We start from the raw sequence: 5,722 nt of genomic DNA, 5'->3' as shown, positions 1-5,722 counted from the left end.
ACCGCCTCCCCGGGCCGCGCGCGCCTCCCGGCCCTCGGGTCGCACGTGGGCTGGCTGATGTAAGACCTTCCGGGGCCGGGGACCCCCCAATTCGTCGCCGGCACGTCTGTGCGCCAGGCTTTGCCTCGTGCCCTCGGGTGTGTGTGTGGGGGGTTCTCCCGGACCTAATTCCACCCGCTGACCCTCTCGCCCTAGCCTTCCGACGCCCTCAGAGGCTGTGGCTTTGGGGTTCACCCCATCCCCCAGGCTGGGGTGAACAGCCTGACCCCACAGCCTTTTAGGTCCAGTGAGGTTGGAAGTGCCTTCGAGGACCCTCGTGAGGGTGCGATCGCCGCCCGGTCGTGTTGTACCGCGTGGCACCGGCAAAGGGGCTGCTGCACTAGGACGTGGGCAGCAGCATCGGGCATCCCAGTTCAGGAGACTTAACCCTTGGCGCTTATTTTAAATATTTTTAAAAATAATGCCTTAAAACTTTTATTTCTTCATCGGTACATAAACTACAAGCTAGCCAGGAAGAAACAAAAGAACTATACGTAAATACTATCTTGAAAGATTTTAATGTGAGGTACTAGCAAAGGAAATCATTAGCAATATTAAAGACGCCTCAGTCTCCACCCTCTGACTTTTATCTCTTCTTGAGGCACCCATGGAAGGTGTATAAATTCTTGGTCTCCTTTAAGGTGAATCCTGGGCAGGCCTAATTTCTAGGATTTTAAAGCACAACCTTAGGGTGAGGGTTAAATGTGTTAATTAGGTGCCTATTTGCTTCTGATATTAACCAGAGGTACCAAAAATTAAGCACAGTTTACTACAGAAAAAAAAAAACAAAAACCTATGCGTTACCCTAAGATTTTTATTGAAGAAGCCTCTCTCCATTCCATTTTGCTTTAGGGGCTCAAACTTTTCAATGGATTATCTATCAGTTTCAGAAATAACAATTCAAGAGAAAAAGTTTGAAGGTTATGGGGAAAGGTGAACACTTCATTGGTGTAGATCGTGACTTCTGTTGGAGTCTGGAAGACCTAAGCCGAGAGAATGGGGAAGGGAAGGGTGTGGTGCGTTCTTGTCACAGAAGATCCCTAACTGTAAGGTGATAAGCTTCACTGAGCTATGCAAAGAAGCTTTCTCGTCCATAGACTAATGAGCACTGACTCTGACTCTGAAGGGCTTGCTGTGTAATTTCCCGTTCGCAAAAAGGAAGAATTGAAGCTTAATCACTGCCAGTAGCCCCAACAAGGCCTTACAGGTCCGACTCCAGATCTGCCATATTTTTGCTCCACCCCTGGTCTAGAGTGAGTCACCCTGGGGACTCCGGTACAGTAGGTGGGTAACAGCTGAGGGGCCGAGGGGACCAGGTGGCTCCCAGGTGGCTCCCAGGTGTCATCCTGTGCTGCTGTTGGTAGGTTTAGTCTGTGCTAGAGAGGTGTAACCTGGTGCCTCCCAGGGAGGGTGGGATCGATCCTAGCTAGTGTACTGAGACTGTTACCTCCTGAAAGCAGTCTGAGGTATCAAGAACTCTTTCCCATGGTAAACAGTCCGCAGGATAAATGTGTATTTTATAAGATTAAGCTACAAAGTCATTAATAAACACAGCCACAGCATGCAGCAAATAAAAAGGGAGCAAACGAGTCGAAGGAGGGGGACTACAGACAGGGCACTGTGCCTTCCTGCACAGCCGGTGCTGGCATGCACCTCTGTGAACAAAGAGCATGTGTCCCAGTGACATGCTTCTTTGTCAGGGGCTTCACTGCCAGAGGCATAAATAACACAGGCAGCGCAGGGTGTGTCTCGCTGCCCTGCCAACGTCCAAGGGCCTGAAGGGGCCGTTGTCACAGGGCCTGGTGTTAAATATTGCTGTGCTAAACGGCAGTGCTAATGGATGTGTGTGAGGAAGAGGGGGAGCATGCGGTCGTAGCTAACCTGCACTTCTCATCTTGTCCATGAATTTACGGTTGGAGCTTGAAGGTGGGAGAAAGTGAAACCGTTTCAGTCTGGTAGGGGCAACTGTACAAGTGGGTTTCTCTTCACTTCCATCGACGCTAATGTCCTCTCAATAAGTAATAAAAATTCCCAGCAGGCACTTCTTTAGACTTAAAACCACCTGTGCATCAGGATGTGCGTGAGTTACAGTGTGTAAGCTTGAAGATGGCAGAGAGCAAATGAGCATTGGTAACTTCCTGGACGTGTTCCTGGCTTCAGAGTGGCAGATGACCCAAGCCGTCTTCCACAAAGGCTGCAGGAGGAAACACCACGGCTCAGGATACAAAATCCTTACTCTTTAGGGCTGGCAAGAGGACCGACCTGGTGGACGGAGAAAACCGACTTCCCACAAGTTCTTCTCTGACCTCTACACACATGCTCTGACACACTCCTGTGCACACAAACTCGCAGGCACACCAAAGTGCACAAAGAGAATTGTTGAAGAAGTCATCACTCTTGAAACACTAAATGCCTCTCCCCTCCCCTCCCATAGGCATTCATACATTGGTAAGAACAAGTCCCCCGCTCCACTCCTTTTGTTAGATTTTTGAAATAGGGTCTCATGTAGCCATGGCTGGCCTCAAACTCACTATGTAGCCTAAGATGATCCTAAATTCCAGATCTTTCTGCTTCCATCTCCCAAGTGTTGAGATCACAGGTATTTCTACAACATGGTGTGGACAGCAAATGACAGCTGCTAAAAGATCTGACTTCTAAGGACAGGATTAGAGGTCAGTGGTAGAGCCGAGCATGTACACGGCCCGGGGTTCAATCCCAAATCACTCTAGAAAGAGGAGGGAGGGGAAGTGGGGGGGGCAGCGTGAGAGCATAGTAGATCCTTTGCAAATGCGCATATTGCAAATGTTGTGGTACTAAGAATCGGGCAGCTTAGGTTGTTGAGGAAAGGGAAATGCAAACAGGTGGTAACTAGTTTGAAGCCAGCCTGATCTAAGAGCAAGTTCCAGGACAGCCCTGTCTTAAAAAATCAGAGAGAGAGAGAGAGAGATCACCAAAACGTAAAAACAGAAGAGGAAGGGTGGTCAGAATGCAGCCAGCCTCATCCCACTCTAGGGCCCTTGTGGAGGGAACCAGGTTCCTCTCTTGAGAGTCAGTTCTAAGGATTAAGTGCTGTCCTTGAGCCAAGTGCTGTACTGGGGACATTTGCACACATTGCTCCTCCATCCGGGATAGGGGGCCCTGGGATAGGACTGTCTTCTACTTTTTGCTGGGTTTGGGAAATGGGCAATGAATCCAAGTGTGTTTGCTGGGAGCTGTTAGAGGCTGGATTTCTCTGTTGTTGGGGGTTCACTGTAGTTATTCTGATCACTTTGATCCACTAGTCCTCACAGCTAGTTCTGTGTCGTCCCCATTTCCCCCTCTAAAATTTACAGAAAGTCATGCAGAATAGCACATCTCTCTAGTTCCAGAGATAGGTGTACAGACCAAGCTGGTTCAGGCCAGACAGGTTTATATAGTGAGACTTTGTGCCCAAATCCAAAGAAACTAGATCTGGTGGTGCACACTTTTAAATCCCAGCACTCTGGAGGTGGAGGCAGTAGATCTCTGGGTTTATGGTTGCCCTGTTCTAGATGGAGTGTTCCAGACCTGCCAGGATTATACAGTAAAACCCTGTCTAAAATAGTAAATAATAAAACCCAACATATTTACATTTCATTGTAGATGTCTATAAGGGGTAAAAGCAAAAAATACAATACAAAAACCAGCCAGGTATAGAGGGAAACTGAGGCAGAAGCCAGCCTGGGCAACTTAGTAAAACTACCTGAAAAAACAAACAGAATAGCACCCTGGTTTCCCTCCTGGCCATTATGATGATCAGAATGGCTGGTAGAGAATTCTAGCAAGGTGGGAATCTCATCCCCACACCAGCTGAATGCTTTTGAACAAACTCTGTGACCTCTCTGAGTCTCAGGTTAACTGTAAAAATTATATATATATATATTTTACACGTATTACTTTATTTTCTGTGTGTGGGTGGCCACGTGCATGCCACGGAGCACATGTGGAAGAACAGCTTGCAAGAGTCAGTTCTACTTAGATTTGCAGACTTGGTGGCATTGCCTTTAGTGGCTGAGCCATCTCACCAGACCTGTTTTTGTTTTTCGAGTCAGGGTTTCACTGTGTGGTCCAGTCTGGCCTTGAACAATGATCTCCTGCCCCAGCCTCCCGATTCCCACTGCTTCTCTCACCCCAGACAGGCCCACCTGGGTGATGCTCTTCCATAACCCGGGGTCTGATGTTCTCCTCTGCACCTCAGCCTCAAAGCAAGCCCAAGATCCTCTATCAGCCGCCAGGCTCCAGAGCACTCTGGCTTCCTCAGGGCTCACAGCTTTCCGCTGGCACACCATAATGTGTGGCTGCTGCCCCCTGTACCTTTCTTACCCTTAGGCAGAGGGCTCACCTCAGACTGCTGTCTTGAATATCCAAGAGGTCAGACTCTTTGTCTGTTTCAGTCTCCAGTCTCTCTTGAATGTCATAGAATGTGCCCCTGAGCTAGACTGAGAAGAGCCGAGTGTCCTTCCCGCCACCAGTGGCCTGTACCACACCATCTGGAGCACACACACAGGGATTTCCTTGTCCAGGAGGTGTGAGGGCTGATCAGAGTCCAGTGCCTGCTGACTGGGGCCACCATCTGTTCCCCAGCTCTCCTTACCTGCCCCTGGCCAGCCAGGAGCCTCTGTGGTGGCTGTGGGGTGAGTCCTCCCTCCCTCCAGACCCTGACAGCTCTCTGAGGTGCTTTATCTGGCTCCTAAAGCAGTGGTCCCCAGGTTGATAGAGGTCAAATCCCAGATAATCTGGCACCCTCATTCCTTGAACCAGGGCAGCCAGGCTCCTAGCTTCATGTCGCGATTTTCTGTGCATGTGCTGTGATAAACTTGCAAAACAAACAGATGGAATGACAAGGTCAGCCTGTAACTGTAGCTACTTAGTGGGCAGAAGCCAGAGGCCCATAAGTTCAAGGCCAGTGTGAGCTACTTAGTGAATCCCAAGCCAGTTTGGGCTACAGAATGCAACCTCATTTGAAACCCATACATTAATTAATTAAAAAAATAAAGGTCAGCCAGGTGGTGGTTGTGCACATCTTTAATCTCAGCACTTGGGAGACAGAGGCAGGCGGATCTCTGTGAGTTCGAGACCAGCCTGGTCTAGAGACAGAGTTCCCGGATAGCCAGAGCTACGCAGAGAAACCCTGTCTTGAGACTAAAATAAAATAAAAATCATAAAGGTCTTAGAGCTCTATCTGGATGGTATAACATCGACATAGTATGTGTGAGAGGCCCTAGATTCAATCTCCAAGCAACCACAAATAATTAAGCCGGGCGGTGGTGGCGCACGCCTTTAATCCCAGCACTCAAGGGAGGCAGAGCCAGGAGGATCTCTGTGAGTTTGAGGCCAGCCTGGGCTACCGAGTGAGTTCCAGGACAGGCGCAGAGAAACCCTGTCTGGAAAAACAAAACCACAACAAAAAAAATTGATTAATTAATTTTTTTAAAAAATGTCTGTTTTGGATGCTGGAGAGATAGCTCAGTAGTTAAGATCACTGGCTGTTCTTCCAGAGGACCATGTAACCCCAGCGTCTACATGGCAGCTCACAACTGTCTGTAACTCCAGTTCCAGAGGATCTGGCACCTTCACACAGACATACATGCAGGGAAAAACAGTAATGCACATCAAAATCCTTTTTGTTTGTTTGCTTGTTTTTGAGACAGGGTTATAATCTGTT

The sequence above is a fragment of the Peromyscus maniculatus genome, chromosome 2, assembly GCF_049852395.1.
Source record: "Peromyscus maniculatus bairdii isolate BWxNUB_F1_BW_parent chromosome 2, HU_Pman_BW_mat_3.1, whole genome shotgun sequence".
Lineage (NCBI taxonomy): Eukaryota > Metazoa > Chordata > Mammalia > Rodentia > Cricetidae > Peromyscus > Peromyscus maniculatus.
This window is presented reverse-complemented; position numbering follows the sequence as displayed.